This window comes from Lactuca saligna, chromosome 7, assembly GCF_052625555.1.
Source record: "Lactuca saligna cultivar CGN05327 chromosome 7, ASM5262555v1, whole genome shotgun sequence".
NCBI lineage: Eukaryota > Viridiplantae > Streptophyta > Magnoliopsida > Asterales > Asteraceae > Lactuca > Lactuca saligna.
The window spans coordinates 2,182,597-2,199,458 of record NC_136423.1 but is presented as its reverse complement, the minus strand read 5'-3'; the positions used below and the strand labels follow the sequence as shown (position 1 = coordinate 2,199,458).

Here is a 16,862-nt window from a genome sequence, read left to right as displayed (position 1 = left end):
ATGCGAACACTCGATTGTTTTACTTTCGCAAAATGAGCATCAACAACTCCACAATCGAGTTTTTAAATTCTTACAAACAACAATTTCATAGTCCTTGACTTCGCGTCTTTCTTCACGAATCACCCCTCAATCATCAATCCAACTTCGCATTCAAGCAGTGTTATTGATTCGCAGTCACAAGCAACCACCCCACACCCACTCTATGACCAGCCATACCTTCCCACCTTACCTATGTCACATCAATGTTCCCTTACACTCAATTATCCCTCCTCCCACGTTTTTGAGGGCTGATTATTCATCCTCTCTCCTCACATCATCTCATTTACTCTCATTTCACAAGAAGATCAAACTCTTTCCTCTCTCACTTTCTCTCTCTAGAAATTCGAGATTCAAGGGCTGATCTCGAGTTTTTCCTCCACATTTGGTAAGCATAATCCATTCTCTTTGTGATTATCTCGTTTATTACCACTCAAATCATGGATATCTTAGACAAACTCTCTCATAATTGTGTTAGATCTTCGAATCTTCAAGTGATTCTTCAAGTGTTCTTGGGTTGAACACTTTCCTTCTCCAACACTTACCTACTGAAATCCCTTAAGGTGAGTTCATACCCCTACATTTTCATGTTTTCTCAAGTTTTCAGGGGGGGGGGGGGGGATACAAGTTAAAACACTAAGAACATATCTAAATTTTTCTAACAGCCTTCATCAGAAAAGTTCAACTCCATTCACGGACTGTTTTGGGCATCTTAAACATTTTTGTTTTCAAAACTGTACAAGGTGCAAATAGTTCAAGTTTTTAGCTTTAAAATGACTACTTGCACATCTCCATACGATTTTTCTACAATTTATGGTGATTTTTACAAAACTGCCTATCATTTCAAACAACAATCCGGACCAGTCTGTGATTATGGACTTTTTCACCCAAGTTAGAGGTCATTATAAATTTTGATAAAAATTATGAGCAAACTAGACACATTTTGTGAACTCTCAGAATTTACGGATCCAGTTTTCGACTTCGCATGATTTTTCTATGATTTTTCCAAAACAGGGCAGAATTGCTAAATTTTACCAACAGCATGTAAATATCATAACACTTTGTATTATGTTGAGCAAAGTGTATAATCATAAGTTTTAATGTTTGAATGAGTTTCCTAGTTAGTTTATCATTATGAACTGAAACAAAGACATTCATATTAAACATTATCCATTCATTTTGGAACACGTATTATTTAACTATAAAAAGTATAGTTTGAATAAATTCACAACACTAATACATTTCCATAAAAGGATTCATACATATTACATACATTGTAGATAAACTATAATAGGTATAGTTTATGATACATCACTCTACGCACTCGTACAAGAAGGGTACATTCATACAAGAAAGATTTCTATTCGCACACATTTCACGAAAGTTAATCTATGGTTTGATAAATTCACAACACTAATACATTTCCATAAAAGGATTCATACATATTACATACATTTTAGATAAACTATAATAGGTATAGTTTATGATACATCACTCTACGCACTCGTACAAGAAAGGTACATTCATACAAGAAATATTTATATTCACACACAATTAACGTAAACTTGTTATCCTACATTGTGAGACTCTCTCTCCCCGTACGTCCGAGTGCGGGAAATAATTCCTGGTAGTTATAATCAGAATCTCCTGGAGGGAGAACGTGATACTTGTATATAGATCTATATTGGGTTTGACACCCCACACCTTTCTGCTAGCTACAGTTGGACCTGCAGGTCTACGGGTGACAAATGTCATTTCATTTTTCACGACACTGAGAACGTCGTGGCAGGTTCACATAGTCATAGTATGATTATAGCGACTCACATAGGGATATAACCATTGTGAGACTCTCTCTCCCCGTACGTCCGAGTGCGGGATATAATTCCTGGTAGTTATAATCAGAATCTCCTGGAGGGAGAACGTGATACTTGTATATAGATCTATATTGGGTTTGACACCCCACACCTTTCTGCTAACTACAGTTGGACCTGCAGGTCTACGGGTGACAAATGTCATTTCATTTTTCACGACACTGAGAACGTCGTGGCAGGTTCACATAGTCATAGTATGATTATAGCGACTCACATAGGGATATAACCATTGTGAGACTCTCTCTCCCCGTACGTCCGAGTGCGGGATATAATTCCTGGTAGTTATAATCAGAATCTCCTGGAGGGAGAACGTGATACTTGTATATAGATCTATATTGGGATTGACACCCCACACCTCGCTGCTAGCTACAGTGGGACCTGCAGGTCTACGGGTGACAAATGTCATTTCATTTTTCGCGACACTGAGAACGTCGTGGCAGGTTCACATAGTCATAGTATGATTATAACGGCTCACATAGGGAACAATCCATAAGTTTACGGGATTTTATTTTTAAAACCTAAATGAGTTTTATGTTGATTTAAAATCACCTTTTATCTCTTTGGGTACAAATACAAAGTACCGGGTCTCTATACAAAAAGAGGTACAGATACAAAGTACCGGGTCTCTATACAAAGTTATATTGATATTAAAACTATTCTTCCTCTAGAATTGTTAGACTTCAACTATAGTCGCTGAGTGTATATGTTTGAGTCATATGAGAATTTAGTCTTGGTTGGCCTAGAATTGGTGGTGCCCGCCTCATCTCCTGTTCCTCGTTGGGTTGTGGACCTAGGGCAGACCCACTATATTCAACGTTTTATCTAATTTAAATCTCATATAACTTATATACACTGGACGATTATAGAGGAACTCTACGGGTCATTCTAGGGTTCATTAATGCATCATATAGGAATATTTCTATTCATACTTAACTAAGAAAATATTGGATTTTCTGGAAATCAAACTATATCGATTTTTCAAGGAAAAGCGGTTTCTACTTCAAACAAAGCTCTTATGAACTCACCAACCTTTGTGTTGACACTTTTTAAAACTACTTGTATTCTCAGGAAATCAGTGAAACAGGCAAACTTCATCGCTTTGAGGATGGGACGCTAAACCGTCAACAAATTTATTTTGTCATCATAATGTAATTGCTTTTGAAACATGTAAACATATACTTTGGTGTAACTTTTGCAATTATATTTATGGTGGTTGTTTTTACTTTGAACACTATTATACACGTTGTTGTGATACTGTACATGAAGTCCTCCACCCCCAGACGTTTCCGCCATCCTTGGTTTGGGGGTGTGACACCATCCGTCTTTGAGTTCATTCGCATTTCATCGCATTAACTGAGAAATTAATCAGTTGTCTCATATTCGCATTTCAGTTGTTTGAGAAACCCAGATACGAACCCAAATGCGAAACCCACTAATTTCAAATGCGAACCAACCAAAAATCATCAACCACGTACTTGTGTCACCAAATGCGAACTGAATATCACCATTAAATTCTCCTCGCATTCTATAGATGCGAACACAATCCAGATCTCCGACTCCAAGCTTGCGAAATCAAAATCAATTAACCTCAAACAAATCGTGAACTTCTTATGCGAACTGTTTTGACCCACAAAACCAAATGCGAACTCAATTGTTGTCATATGCGAACTGATTTCATAGATGCGAACACAATTGATTTCATATGCGAATCCACATCCATCGATATGAAACCAATACCAGTTACAAGCAATTAGTAGCAACCATCGATCCTCTAATGAGGAAACAGTTTCCTATTCGATTGTGCTTTGCAATGACAATCAATAAAGCTCAGGGACAAACAATTCCATATGTAGGTATCTATCTTCCAGAATTTAGGCTTATTATTGTTTTTAGGGATTATACTGTTCCTTGATGCAATTACTTAAGGTTGGTTTTTTCATGCATTACAGAGGTTTTGTTATATTTGTTTGTTTTATTTTTTTCTTATTAAAGCATCGCACTTTCAATGTATAATGCAAAGACATCTAATGTTGTATTCAAAGAAGTATTTGGAAATTTGTGATTTGTAAAAATTATTTAATTAGAACATTTCATTAATGATTTCTTTTTGGTATTTTGAGTTCAATTACACACTTATTCAATAAACTTTTCACTTATATGTGTTGTATTATTTTAATAATTCGTTGATGTTCGAAATTTTATATTATTTTTTTCAAGAAACCCGTGTAACACACGGGTATTACACCTAGTATATTATATAAAAAAAATCATTTGGTGCGCATGATAGCCTCACCCGCTAACAAGACGGAGGTCAATCGAACGTTTGCCGGCTCTCACTTTTTCCACCCTTTTTCTCTTTATTTCTAAAACCAACGTTGTCCCGCCTCCCCCACACACACTACACAGACAGAGTTTCGAAACCCTAGGAACCCAGAAACAAAGGGGATAAATAAAAGTAATCGGAGAAGAAGAAGAAGAAGCAAAAGATATGCCTCGTGAAATCATAACAATGCAAGTAGGACAATGCGGGAACCAGATCGGAATGGAGTTCTGGAAGCAGCTTTGTTTGGAACACGGTATCTCCAAGGACGGCATACTTGAAGATTTCGCTACTCAGGTCACTACTTTAACTGTATCTTTGGTTATGCTTGGTGGTTTAATCAGTCTCATTTGACTCTACCTTAAGTTAGTGCGTATTATGTTGAGCAAATGTCATTTAAAAGAGCGATCCTGTGACAACCGTCAAATTCTGGTCAATTCAAAGTCAAATAAAGTCAACAAGTCAAACCGGTCAGCTCCACTAACCCGTGTGTGCTTGGACTTACGCTCAGTATTTACTAAACAAGTCGCTACTCTAACAAGAAAACATGAATCGAAAAGTACGTACAACTAGATCTCTATAAAAATTCTGCAACTTCATCATTTTATGACCCCATTTGCGAAGTTGAGTATTTATTTCCAAAAATGCGAAACTCCAGGGACAATATTTGAAATCTTCTGTTTTCTTCCCCAATTCGCATTCTATTGTGAAATACTTCGCATCTTCATTCTTACACCCTTCGCATCCCTTCGCATTTATCTCTTTAAAAATTCTGCAATTTCATCATTTTATGACCCCATTTGCGAAGTTGAGTATTTATTTCCAAAAATGCGAAACTCCAGGGACAATATTTGAAATCTTCTGTTTTCTTCCCCAATTCGCATTCTACTGTGAAATACTTCGCATCTTCATTCTTACACCCTTCGCATCCCTTCGCATTTATCTCTTTAAAAATTCTGCAATTTCATCATTTTATGACCCCATTTGCGAAGTTGAGTATTTATTTCCAAAAATGCGAAACTCCAGGGACAATATTTGAAATCTTCTGTTTTCTTCCCCAATTCGCATTCTACTGTGAAATACTTCGCATCTTCATTCTTACACCCTTCGCATCCCTTCGCATTTATCTCTTTGAAAATTCTGCAATTTCATCATTTTATGACCCCATTTGCGAAGTTGAGTATTTATTTCCAAAAATGCGAAACTCCAGGGACAATATTTGAAATCTTCTGTTTTCTTCCCCAATTCGCATTCTATTGTGAAATACTTCGCATCTTCATTCTTACACCCTTCGCATCCCTTCGCATTTATCACCTTCGCATTTTAAGCTAATTAATCGAATGCGATTCACAAAATTTTCATTCCAGATGCGAACACAGTTTAGTTCTTGAACTCTAAACTTGCGAAATCAAAAATTCATATGTTGAACCCATATGCGAATATTAACCCAATTGACTTCAAATTGACTCATAGATGCGAACACTCGATTGTTTTACTTTCGCAAAATGAGCATCAACAACTCCACAATCGAGTTTTTAAATTCTTACAAACAACAATTTCATAGTCCTTGACTTCGCGTCTTTCTTCACGAATCACCCCTCAATCATCAATCCAACTTCGCATTCAAGCAGTGTTATTGATTCGCAGTCACAAGCAACCACCCCACACCCACTCTATGACCAGCCATACCTTCCCACCTTACCTATGTCACATCAATGTTCCCTTACACTCAATTATCCCTCCTCCCACGTTTTTGAGGGCTGATTATTCATCCTCTCTCCTCACATCATCTCATTTACTCTCATTTCACAAGAAGATCAAACTCTTTCCTCTCTCACTTTCTCTCTCTAGAAATTCGAGATTCAAGGGCTGATCTCGAGTTTTTCCTCCACATTTGGTAAGCATAATCCATTCTCTTTGTGATTATCTCGTTTATTACCACTCAAATCATGGATATCTTAGACAAACTCTCTCATAATTGTGTTAGATCTTCGAATCTTCAAGTGATTCTTCAAGTGTTCTTGGGTTGAACACTTTCCTTCTCCAACACTTACCTACTGAAATCCCTTAAGGTGAGTTCATACCCCTACATTTTCATGTTTTCTCAAGTTTTCAGGGGGGGGGGGGGGGGATACAAGTTAAAACACTAAGAACATATCTAAATTTTTCTAACAGCCTTCATCAGAAAAGTTCAACTCCATTCACGGACTGTTTTGGGCATCTTAAACATTTTTGTTTTCAAAACTGTACAAGGTGCAAATAGTTCAAGTTTTTAGCTTTAAAATGACTACTTGCACATCTCCATACGATTTTTCTACAATTTATGGTGATTTTTACAAAACTGCCTATCATTTCAAACAACAATCCGGACCAGTCTGTGATTATGGACTTTTTCACCCAAGTTAGAGGTCATTATAAATTTTGATAAAAATTATGAGCAAACTAGACACATTTTGTGAACTCTCAGAATTTACGGATCCAGTTTTCGACTTCGCATGATTTTTCTATGATTTTTCCAAAACAGGGCAGAATTGCTAAATTTTACCAACAGCATGTAAATATCATAACACTTTGTATTATGTTGAGCAAAGTGTATAATCATAAGTTTTAATGTTTGAATGAGTTTCCTAGTTAGTTTATCATTATGAACTGAAACAAAGACATTCATATTAAACATTATCCATTCATTTTGGAACACGTATTATTTAACTATAAAAAGTATAGTTTGAATAAATTCACAACACTAATACATTTCCATAAAAGGATTCATACATATTACATACATTGTAGATAAACTATAATAGGTATAGTTTATGATACATCACTCTACGCACTCGTACAAGAAGGGTACATTCATACAAGAAAGATTTCTATTCGCACACATTTCACGAAAGTTAATCTATGGTTTGATAAATTCACAACACTAATACATTTCCATAAAAGGATTCATACATATTACATACATTTTAGATAAACTATAATAGGTATAGTTTATGATACATCACTCTACGCACTCGTACAAGAAAGGTACATTCATACAAGAAATATTTATATTCACACACAATTAACGTAAACTTGTTATCCTACATTGTGAGACTCTCTCTCCCCGTACGTCCGAGTGCGGGAAATAATTCCTGGTAGTTATAATCAGAATCTCCTGGAGGGAGAACGTGATACTTGTATATAGATCTATATTGGGTTTGACACCCCACACCTTTCTGCTAGCTACAGTTGGACCTGCAGGTCTACGGGTGACAAATGTCATTTCATTTTTCACGACACTGAGAACGTCGTGGCAGGTTCACATAGTCATAGTATGATTATAGCGACTCACATAGGGATATAACCATTGTGAGACTCTCTCTCCCCGTACGTCCGAGTGCGGGATATAATTCCTGGTAGTTATAATCAGAATCTCCTGGAGGGAGAACGTGATACTTGTATATAGATCTATATTGGGTTTGACACCCCACACCTTTCTGCTAGCTACAGTTGGACCTGCAGGTCTACGGGTGACAAATGTCATTTCATTTTTCACGACACTGAGAACGTCGTGGCAGGTTCACATAGTCATAGTATGATTATAGCGACTCACATAGGGATATAACCATTGTGAGACTCTCTCTCCCCGTACGTCCGAGTGCGGGATATAATTCCTGGTAGTTATAATCAGAATCTCCTGGAGGGAGAACGTGATACTTGTATATAGATCTATATTGGGATTGACACCCCACACCTCGCTGCTAGCTACAGTGGGACCTGCAGGTCTACGGGTGACAAATGTCATTTCATTTTTCGCGACACTGAGAACGTCGTGGCAGGTTCACATAGTCATAGTATGATTATAACGGCTCACATAGGGAACAATCCATAAGTTTACGGGATTTTATTTTTAAAACCTAAATGAGTTTTATGTTGATTTAAAATCACCTTTTATCTCTTTGGGTACAAATACAAAGTACCGGGTCTCTATACAAAAAGAGGTACAGATACAAAGTACCGGGTCTCTATACAAAGTTATATTGATATTAAAACTATTCTTCCTCTAGAATTGTTAGACTTCAACTATAGTCGCTGAGTGTATATGTTTGAGTCATATGAGAATTTAGTCTTGGTTGGCCTAGAATTGGTGGTGCCCGCCTCATCTCCTGTTCCTCGTTGGGTTGTGGACCTAGGGCAGACCCACTATATTCAACGTTTTATCTAATTTAAATCTCATATAACTTATATACACTGGACGATTATAGAGGAACTCTACGGGTCATTCTAGGGTTCATTAATGCATCATATAGGAATATTTCTATTCATACTTAACTAAGAAAATATTGGATTTTCTGGAAATCAAACTATATCGATTTTTCAAGGAAAAGCGGTTTCTACTTCAAACAAAGCTCTTATGAACTCACCAACCTTTGTGTTGACACTTTTTAAAACTACTTGTATTCTCAGGAAATCAGTGAAACAGGCAAACTTCATCGCTTTGAGGATGGGACGCTAAACCGTCAACAAATTTATTTTGTCATCATAATGTAATTGCTTTTGAAACATGTAAACATATACTTTGGTGTAACTTTTGCAATTATATTTATGGTGGTTGTTTTTACTTTGAACACTATTATACACGTTGTTGTGATACTGTACATGAAGTCCTCCACCCCCAGACGTTTCCGCCATCCTTGGTTTGGGGGTGTGACACCATCCGTCTTTGAGTTCATTCGCATTTCATCGCATTAACTGAGAAATTAATCAGTTGTCTCATATTCGCATTTCAGTTGTTTGAGAAACCCAGATACGAACCCAAATGCGAAACCCACTAATTTCAAATGCGAACCAACCAAAAATCATCAACCACGTACTTGTGTCACCAAATGCGAACTGAATATCACCATTAAATTCTCCTCGCATTCTATAGATGCGAACACAATCCAGATCTCCGACTCCAAGCTTGCGAAATCAAAATCAATTAACCTCAAACAAATCGTGAACTTCTTATGCGAACTGTTTTGACCCACAAAACCAAATGCGAACTCAATTGTTGTCATATGCGAACTGATTTCATAGATGCGAACACAATTGATTTCATATGCGAATCCACATCCATCGATATGAAACCAATACCAGTTACAAGCAATTAGTAGCAACCATCGATCCTCTAATGAGGAAACAGTTTCCTATTCGATTGTGCTTTGCAATGACAATCAATAAAGCTCAGGGACAAACAATTCCATATGTAGGTATCTATCTTCCAGAATTTAGGCTTATTATTGTTTTTAGGGATTATACTGTTCCTTGATGCAATTACTTAAGGTTGGTTTTTTCATGCATTACAGAGGTTTTGTTATATTTGTTTGTTTTATTTTTTTCTTATTAAAGCATCGCACTTTCAATGTATAATGCAAAGACATCTAATGTTGTATTCAAAGAAGTATTTGGAAATTTGTGATTTGTAAAAATTATTTAATTAGAACATTTCATTAATGATTTCTTTTTGGTATTTTGAGTTCAATTACACACTTATTCAATAAACTTTTCACTTATATGTGTTGTATTATTTTAATAATTCGTTGATGTTCGAAATTTTATATTATTTTTTTCAAGAAACCCGTGTAACACACGGGTATTACACCTAGTATATTATATAAAAAAAATCATTTGGTGCGCATGATAGCCTCACCCGCTAACAAGACGGAGGTCAATCGAACGTTTGCCGGCTCTCACTTTTTCCACCCTTTTTCTCTTTATTTCTAAAACCAACGTTGTCCCGCCTCCCCCACACACACTACACAGACAGAGTTTCGAAACCCTAGGAACCCAGAAACAAAGGGGATAAATAAAAGTAATCGGAGAAGAAGAAGAAGAAGCAAAAGATATGCCTCGTGAAATCATAACACTGCAAGTAGGACAATGCGGGAACCAGATCGGAATGGAGTTCTGGAAGCAGCTTTGTTTGGAACACGGTATCTCCAAGGACGGCATACTTGAAGATTTCGCTACTCAGGTCACTACTTTAACTGTATCTTTGGTTATGCTTGGTGGTTTAATCAGTCTCATTTGACTCTACCTTAAGTTAGTGCGTATTATGTTGAGCAAATGTCATTTAAAAGAGCGATCCTGTGACAACCGTCAAATTCTGGTCAATTCAAAGTCAAATAAAGTCAACAAGTCAAACCGGTCAGCTCCACTAACCCGTGTGTGCTTGGACTTACGCTCAGTATTTACTAAACAAGTCGCTACTCTAACAAGAAAACATGAATCGAAAAGTACGTACAACTAGATCTCTATAAAAATTCTGCAACTTCATCATTTTATGACCCCATTTGCGAAGTTGAGTATTTATTTCCAAAAATGCGAAACTCCAGGGACAATATTTGAAATCTTCTGTTTTCTTCCCCAATTCGCATTCTATTGTGAAATACTTCGCATCTTCATTCTTACACCCTTCGCATCCCTTCGCATTTATCTCTTTAAAAATTCTGCAATTTCATCATTTTATGACCCCATTTGCGAAGTTGAGTATTTATTTCCAAAAATGCGAAACTCCAGGGACAATATTTGAAATCTTCTGTTTTCTTCCCCAATTCGCATTCTACTGTGAAATACTTCGCATCTTCATTCTTACACCCTTCGCATCCCTTCGCATTTATCTCTTTAAAAATTCTGCAATTTCATCATTTTATGACCCCATTTGCGAAGTTGAGTATTTATTTCCAAAAATGCGAAACTCCAGGGACAATATTTGAAATCTTCTGTTTTCTTCCCCAATTCGCATTCTATTGTGAAATACTTCGCATCTTCATTCTTACACCCTTCGCATCCCTTCGCATTTATCACCTTCGCATTTTAAGCTAATTAATCGAATGCGATTCACAAAATTTTCATTCCAGATGCGAACACAGTTTAGTTCTTGAACTCTAAACTTGCGAAATCAAAAATTCATATGTTGAACCCATATGCGAATATTAACCCAATTGACTTCAAATTGACTCATAGATGCGAACACTCGATTGTTTTACTTTCGCAAAATGAGCATCAACAACTCCACAATCGAGTTTTTAAATTCTTACAAACAACAATTTCATAGTCCTTGACTTCGCGTCTTTCTTCACGAATCACCCCTCAATCATCAATCCAACTTCGCATTCAAGCAGTGTTATTGATTCGCAGTCACAAGCAACCACCCCACACCCACTCTATGACCAGCCATACCTTCCCACCTTACCTATGTCACATCAATGTTCCCTTACACTCAATTATCCCTCCTCCCACGTTTTTGAGGGCTGATTATTCATCCTCTCTCCTCACATCATCTCATTTACTCTCATTTCACAAGAAGATCAAACTCTTTCCTCTCTCACTTTCTCTCTCTAGAAATTCGAGATTCAAGGGCTGATCTCGAGTTTTTCCTCCACATTTGGTAAGCATAATCCATTCTCTTTGTGATTATCTCGTTTATTACCACTCAAATCATGGATATCTTAGACAAACTCTCTCATAATTGTGTTAGATCTTCGAATCTTCAAGTGATTCTTCAAGTGTTCTTGGGTTGAACACTTTCCTTCTCCAACACTTACCTACTGAAATCCCTTAAGGTGAGTTCATACCCCTACATTTTCATGTTTTCTCAAGTTTTCAGGGGGGGGGGGGGGGATACAAGTTAAAACACTAAGAACATATCTAAATTTTTCTAACAGCCTTCATCAGAAAAGTTCAACTCCATTCACGGACTGTTTTGGGCATCTTAAACATTTTTGTTTTCAAAACTGTACAAGGTGCAAATAGTTCAAGTTTTTAGCTTTAAAATGACTACTTGCACATCTCCATACGATTTTTCTACAATTTATGGTGATTTTTACAAAACTGCCTATCATTTCAAACAACAATCCGGACCAGTCTGTGATTATGGACTTTTTCACCCAAGTTAGAGGTCATTATAAATTTTGATAAAAATTATGAGCAAACTAGACACATTTTGTGAACTCTCAGAATTTACGGATCCAGTTTTCGACTTCGCATGATTTTTCTATGATTTTTCCAAAACAGGGCAGAATTGCTAAATTTTACCAACAGCATGTAAATATCATAACACTTTGTATTATGTTGAGCAAAGTGTATAATCATAAGTTTTAATGTTTGAATGAGTTTCCTAGTTAGTTTATCATTATGAACTGAAACAAAGACATTCATATTAAACATTATCCATTCATTTTGGAACACGTATTATTTAACTATAAAAAGTATAGTTTGAATAAATTCACAACACTAATACATTTCCATAAAAGGATTCATACATATTACATACATTGTAGATAAACTATAATAGGTATAGTTTATGATACATCACTCTACGCACTCGTACAAGAAGGGTACATTCATACAAGAAAGATTTCTATTCGCACACATTTCACGAAAGTTAATCTATGGTTTGATAAATTCACAACACTAATACATTTCCATAAAAGGATTCATACATATTACATACATTTTAGATAAACTATAATAGGTATAGTTTATGATACATCACTCTACGCACTCGTACAAGAAAGGTACATTCATACAAGAAATATTTATATTCACACACAATTAACGTAAACTTGTTATCCTACATTGTGAGACTCTCTCTCCCCGTACGTCCGAGTGCGGGAAATAATTCCTGGTAGTTATAATCAGAATCTCCTGGAGGGAGAACGTGATACTTGTATATAGATCTATATTGGGTTTGACACCCCACACCTTTCTGCTAGCTACAGTTGGACCTGCAGGTCTACGGGTGACAAATGTCATTTCATTTTTCACGACACTGAGAACGTCGTGGCAGGTTCACATAGTCATAGTATGATTATAGCGACTCACATAGGGATATAACCATTGTGAGACTCTCTCTCCCCGTACGTCCGAGTGCGGGATATAATTCCTGGTAGTTATAATCAGAATCTCCTGGAGGGAGAACGTGATACTTGTATATAGATCTATATTGGGTTTGACACCCCACACCTTTCTGCTAGCTACAGTTGGACCTGCAGGTCTACGGGTGACAAATGTCATTTCATTTTTCACGACACTGAGAACGTCGTGGCAGGTTCACATAGTCATAGTATGATTATAGCGACTCACATAGGGATATAACCATTGTGAGACTCTCTCTCCCCGTACGTCCGAGTGCGGGATATAATTCCTGGTAGTTATAATCAGAATCTCCTGGAGGGAGAACGTGATACTTGTATATAGATCTATATTGGGATTGACACCCCACACCTCGCTGCTAGCTACAGTGGGACCTGCAGGTCTACGGGTGACAAATGTCATTTCATTTTTCGCGACACTGAGAACGTCGTGGCAGGTTCACATAGTCATAGTATGATTATAACGGCTCACATAGGGAACAATCCATAAGTTTACGGGATTTTATTTTTAAAACCTAAATGAGGTTTATGTTGATTTAAAATCACCTTTTATCTCTTTGGGTACAAATACAAAGTACCGGGTCTCTATACAAAAAGAGGTACAGATACAAAGTACCGGGTCTCTATACAAAGTTATATTGATATTAAAACTATTCTTCCTCTAGAATTGTTAGACTTCAACTATAGTCGCTGAGTGTATATGTTTGAGTCATATGAGAATTTAGTCTTGGTTGGCCTAGAATTGGTGGTGCCCGCCTCATCTCCTGTTCCTCGTTGGGTTGTGGACCTAGGGCAGACCCACTATATTCAACGTTTTATCTAATTTAAATCTCATATAACTTATATACACTGGACGATTATAGAGGAACTCTACGGGTCATTCTAGGGTTCATTAATGCATCATATAGGAATATTTCTATTCATACTTAACTAAGAAAATATTGGATTTTCTGGAAATCAAACTATATCGATTTTTCAAGGAAAAGCGGTTTCTACTTCAAACAAAGCTCTTATGAACTCACCAACCTTTGTGTTGACACTTTTTAAAACTACTTGTATTCTCAGGAAATCAGTGAAACAGGCAAACTTCATCGCTTTGAGGATGGGACGCTAAACCGTCAACAAATTTATTTTGTCATCATAATGTAATTGCTTTTGAAACATGTAAACATATACTTTGGTGTAACTTTTGCAATTATATTTATGGTGGTTGTTTTTACTTTGAACACTATTATACACGTTGTTGTGATACTGTACATGAAGTCCTCCACCCCCAGACGTTTCCGCCATCCTTGGTTTGGGGGTGTGACAGATCCCGGTGGACCATTCGTGGAAGATGGTTCTCTTTCCCTTGCATTTCGCGAAGCGGTTGTTTCTATGGAAATTGAGCCCTCGGAATTTGTGCGAGTGTCATTGTACTAGAAAATTAAGTGAAATTGAGCCCTCGGAATCTTGCATCCATCCGTCTTTGAGTTCATTCGCATTTCATCGCATTAACTGAGAAATTAATCAGTTGTCTCATATTCGCATTTCAGTTGTTTGAGAAACCCAGATACGAACCCAAATGCGAAACCCACTAATTTCAAATGCGAACCAACCAAAAATCATCAACCACGTACTTGTGTCACCAAATGCGAACTGAATATCACCATTAAATTCTCCTCGCATTCTATAGATGCGAACACAATCCAGATCTCCGACTCCAAGCTTGCGAAATCAAAATCAATTAACCTCAAACAAATCGTGAACTTCTTATGCGAACTGTTTTGACCCACAAAACCAAATGCGAACTCAATTGTTGTCATATGCGAACTGATTTCATAGATGCGAACACAATTGATTTCATATGCGAATCCACATCCATCGATATGAAACCAATACCAGTTACAAGCAATTAGTAGCAACCATCGATCCTCTAATTTTCAATTACTCAGCCTTCGCTTTTCATACAACCCGTCGACCCTGAAAAATCGATAAACACCAAATGTCTCATTTTTAGATCGATTTTCTGATTAAATGTCATATTTGAAGAATGATCGATTTTCTGATTAAATGACCCCATTTTGCGAAGTTGGACCACTTATATTATTTCTTGAAAAGATCAGGTGCCAAATGCGAAACTCTAAGCTTTCTTCCCCAATTCGCATTTATACATTAAAAACTTCGCATTTTCATTCAAATTCTTCGCATCTTGCATCCATCCGTCTTTGAGTTCATTCGCATTTCATCGCATTAACTGAGAAATTAATCAGTTGTCTCATATTCGCATTTCAGTTGTTTGAGAAACCCAGATACGAACCCAAATGCGAAACCCACTAATTTCAAATGCGAACCAACCAAAAATCATCAACCACGTACTTGTGTCACCAAATGCGAATTGAATATCACCATTAAATTCTCCTCGCATTCTATAGATGCGAACACAATCCAGATCTCCGACTCCAAGCTTGCGAAATCAAAATCAATTAACCTCAAACAAATCGTGAACTTCTTATGCGAACTGTTTTGACCCACAAAACCAAATGCGAACTCAATTGTTGTCATATGCGAACTGATTTCATAGATGCGAACACAATTGATTTCATATGCGAATCCACATCCATCGATATGAAACCAATACCAGTTACAAGCAATTAGTAGCAACCATCGATCCTCTAATGAGGAAACAGTTTCCTATTCGATTGTGCTTTGCAATGACAATCAATAAAGCTCAGGGACAAACAATTCCATATGTAGGTATCTATCTTCCAGAATTTAGGCTTATTATTGTTTTTAGGGATTATACTGTTCCTTGATGCAATTACTTAAGGTTGGTTTTTTCATGCATTACAGAGGTTTTGTTATATTTGTTTGTTTTATTTTTTTCTTATTAAAGCATCGCACTTTCAATGTATAATGCAAAGACATCTAATGTTGTATTCAAAGAAGTATTTGGAAATTTGTGATTTGTAAAAATTATTTAATTAGAACATTTCATTAATGATTTCTTTTTGGTATTTTGAGTTCAATTACACACTTATTCAATAAACTTTTCACTTATATGTGTTGTATTATTTTAATAATTCGTTGATGTTCGAAATTTTATATTATTTTTTTCAAGAAACCCGTGTAACACACGGGTATTACACCTAGTATATTATATAAAAAAAATCATTTGGTGCGCATGATAGCCTCACCCGCTAACAAGACGGAGGTCAATCGAACGTTTGCCGGCTCTCACTTTTTCCACCCTTTTTCTCTTTATTTCTAAAACCAACGTTGTCCCGCCTCCCCCCCACACACTACACAGACAGAGTTTCGAAACCCTAGGAACCCAGAAACAAAGGGGATAAATAAAAGTAATCGGAGAAGAAGAAGAAGAAGCAAAAGATATGCCTCGTGAAATCATAACACTGCAAGTAGGACAATGCGGGAACCAGATCGGAATGGAGTTCTGGAAGCAGCTTTGTTTGGAACACGGTATCTCCAAGGACGGCATACTTGAAGATTTCGCTACTCAGGTCACTACTTTAACTGTATCTTTGGTTATGCTTGGTGGTTTAATCAGTCTCATTTGACTCTACCTTAAGTTAGTGCGTATTATGTTGAGCAAATGTCATTTAAAAGAGCGATCCTATGACAACCGTCAAATTCTGGTCAATTCAAAGTCAAATAAAGTCAACAAGTCAAACCGGTCAGCTCCACTAACCCGTGTGTGCTTGGACTTACGCTCAGTATTTACTAAACAAGTCGCTA

At 36.8% G+C, this 16,862-nt stretch overlaps 3 long non-coding RNA genes across 3 annotated transcripts; all 3 read left to right on the top strand.

The window, feature by feature from the left end:
- Window positions 1-87: 87 nt before the first annotated feature.
- Window positions 88-3,136, top strand: LOC145006511 (uncharacterized). Its single transcript, XR_013662928.1, has 3 exons — window positions 88-424; window positions 515-599; window positions 2,976-3,136. It is a non-coding gene; the product is annotated as an uncharacterized LOC145006511 (long non-coding RNA).
- A 2,651-nt stretch (window positions 3,137-5,787) lies between these two features.
- On the top strand, window positions 5,788-8,837 carry LOC145006508 (uncharacterized). Its single transcript, XR_013662925.1, has 3 exons — window positions 5,788-6,124; window positions 6,215-6,299; window positions 8,677-8,837. It is a non-coding gene; the product is annotated as an uncharacterized LOC145006508 (long non-coding RNA).
- Window positions 8,838-11,304: 2,467 nt separating this feature from the next.
- On the top strand, window positions 11,305-14,353 carry LOC145006496 (uncharacterized). The gene is made up of 3 exons (XR_013662916.1): window positions 11,305-11,641; window positions 11,732-11,816; window positions 14,193-14,353. It is a non-coding gene; the product is annotated as an uncharacterized LOC145006496 (long non-coding RNA).
- The last annotated feature ends 2,509 nt before the right edge of the window (window positions 14,354-16,862 follow it).